This window comes from Schistocerca americana, unplaced genomic scaffold, assembly GCF_021461395.2.
Source record: "Schistocerca americana isolate TAMUIC-IGC-003095 unplaced genomic scaffold, iqSchAmer2.1 HiC_scaffold_16, whole genome shotgun sequence".
NCBI lineage: Eukaryota > Metazoa > Arthropoda > Insecta > Orthoptera > Acrididae > Schistocerca > Schistocerca americana.
Genome location: NW_025725687.1, coordinates 879,330 through 882,656, shown reverse-complemented (window position 1 = coordinate 882,656; position 3,327 = coordinate 879,330).

Below are 3,327 nucleotides of genomic sequence, written 5' to 3'. Positions count from 1 at the left end.
GTTTACTGTATCCTATGGACCTTCTTATAGACGATGAAACACAGAAATTGCATCCGAATTTAATACAAAAGGCACAATGCCGACGTAAGTACAAGAGGACAGACACTCTAACTTTCTATGAGTTGAACCTCTCCTGTGAGTCCAGTTTTAGATTCCGATGCTTCACTTCAGGTTTACTGTATATCTTGGACCTTCTTATTGACGATGAAACACACAAATTGCATCCGAATTAAATACAAAAGGCACAATGCCGACTTAAGTACAAGAAAACAGACACTTTATCTTTCTATGAGTTGAACATCTCTTGTGAGTCCAGTTTTAGATTCCGATGCTTCACTTCAGGTTTACTGTATCCCTTGGACGTTCTTATTGACGATGAAACAAAGAAATTACATCCGAATTTAATACAAAAGGCACAATGCCGACTTAAGTACAAGAGGACTGATACTCTAACTTTCTATGATTTGAACCTCTCCTGTAAGTCCAGTTTTAGATTCCGATGCTTCACTTCAGGTTTACTGTATCCCTTGGACCTTCATATTGACGATCAATCACAGAAATTGCATCCGAATTTGATACATCAGGCACAATGCCGACTTAAGCACAAGAGGACTCACACTCTAACTTTCTTTGATTTGAACCTCTCCTGTTAGTCCAGTTTTCGATTCCGATTCTTCACTTCAGGTTCACTGTATTCCTAGGAACCTCTTATTGACGATGAAACACAGAAATTGCATCCGAATTTAATACAAAAGGCACAATGCCGTCTTAAAAACAAGAGGACAGACTCTCTATCTTACTATGAGTTGAACATCTCCTGTGAGTCCAGTATAAGATTCCGATGCTTCAGTTCATGTTTACTGTATCCCTTGTACCTTCTTATTGACGATGAATCACAGAAATTCCATCCGAATTTAATACAAAAGGCACAATGCCTACTTAAGTACAAGAGGACTGACACTCTAACTTTATAAGAGTTGAACTTCTCCTGTGAGTCCAGTTTTAGATTCCGATGCTTCACTTCAGGTTTACAATATCCCTTGGACCTTCTTATTGACGATGAAACACAGAAATTGCATCCGAATTTAATACAAAAGGCACAATTCCTGCTTAAGTACAAGAGGACTGACACTCTAACTTTATATGAGTTGAACTTCTCCTGTGAGTCCAGTTTTAGATTCCGATGCTTCACTTCAGGTTTACTGTATCCCTTGGACCTTCTTATTGACGACGAAACACAGAAATTGCATCCGAATTTAATACAAAAGGCACAATGACGACTTAAGTACAAGAGGACTGACACTCAAACTTTCTATTAGTTGAAACCCTCCTGTGAGTCCAGTTTTCGATTCCGATGCTTCACTTCAGGTTCACTGTATACCTTGGAACTTCTAATTGACGATGAAACACAGAAATTGCATCGGAATTTAATACAAAAGGCACAATGCCGTCTTAAATACAAGAGGACAGACACTCTATCTTTCTATGAGTTGAACATCTCCTGTCAGTCCAGTTTTAGATTCCGATGCTTCACTTTAGGATTACTGTATACCTTGGACCTTCTTATTGACGATGAAACACAGAAATTGCATCCGAATTTAATACAAAAGGCACAATGCCGACTTAAGTACAAGAGGACTGACATTCTAACTTTCTTTCATTTGAACCTCTCCTGTGAGCACAGTTTTAGATTCTGATGCCTCACTTCAGGTTTACTGTATCCCATGGACATTCTTATTGACGATGAAACACAGAACTTGCATCCCAATTTAATACAAAAGGCACAATGCCGACTTAAGTACAAGAGGACTGACGCTCTAACTTTCTATGAGTTGAACCTCTCCTGTGAGTCCAGTTTCAGATTCCGATGCTTCAGTTCAGGTTTACTGTATCCCTTGGACCTTCTTATTGACGATAAAACACAGAAATTGCATCCGAATTTAATACCAAAGGCACAATGCTTACTTAAGTACAAGAGGACTGACACTCTAACTTTATATGAGTTGAACTTCTCCTGTGGGTACAGTTTTAGATTCCGTTGCTTCACTTTGGGTTTACTGATTCCCTTGGACCTTCTTATTGACGATGAAACACAGAAATTTCATCCGAATTTAATACAAAAGGCACAATGCCGTCTCAAAAAACAAGAGGACAGACACTCTATCTTTCTATGAGTTGAACATCTCCTGTGAGTCCAGTTTTAGATTCCGATACTTCAGTTCAGGTTTACTGTATCCCTTGGACCTTCTTATTGACGATGAAACACAGAAATTGCATCCGAAATGATTACAAAAGGCACAATGCCTACTTAAGTACAAGAGGACTGACACTCTAACTTTATATGAGTTGAACTTCTCCTGTGAGTCCAGTTTCAGATTCCGATGCTTCACTTCAGGTTTACTGTATCCCTTGGACCTTCTTATTGACGATGAAACACAGAAATTGCATCCGAATTTAATACAAAGGCACAATGCCGACTTAAGCACAAGAGGACTGACACTCAAACTTTCTATGAGTTGAACCTCTCCTGTGAGTCCAGTTTTCGATTCCGATGCTTCACTTCAGGTTCGCTGTATATCTTGGACCTTCTAATTGACGATGAAACACGGAAATTGCATTCGAATTTAATACAAGAGGCACAATGCCGTTTAAAATACAAGAGGACAGACACTCTATCTTTCTATGAGTTGAACATCTCCTGTTAGTCCAGTTTTAGATTCCTATGCATCACTTTAGGATTACTGTATACCTTGGACCTTCTAAGTGACGATGAAACACACAAATTGCATCCGAATTTAATACAAAGGCACAATGCCGACTTAAGTACAAGAGGACTGACACTCTAACTTTCTATGAGTTGAACCTCTCCTGTGAGTCCAGTTTTAGATTCCGACGCTTCACATTAAGATTACTGTATACCTTGGACCTTCTTATTGACGATGAAACACAGAAATTGCATCCGAAATTAATACAAAAGGCACAATGCCGACTTAAGTACAAGAGGACTGACATTCTAACTTTCTTTCATTTGAACCTCTCTTGTGAGTCCAGTTTTAGATTCTGACACCTCACTTCAGGTTTACTATATCCCTTAGACATTCTTATTGACGATGAAACACAGAACTTGCATCCGAATTTAATACAAAAGGCACAATGCCGACTCAAGTACAAGAGGACGGACACTTTAACTTTCTATGAGTTGAACCTCTCCTGTGAGGCCAGTTTCAGATTCCGATGCTTCAGTTCAGGTTTACTGTATCCCTTGGTCCTTTGTATTGGCGATGAAACACAGATATTGCATCCGAATTTAATACAAAAGGCACAATG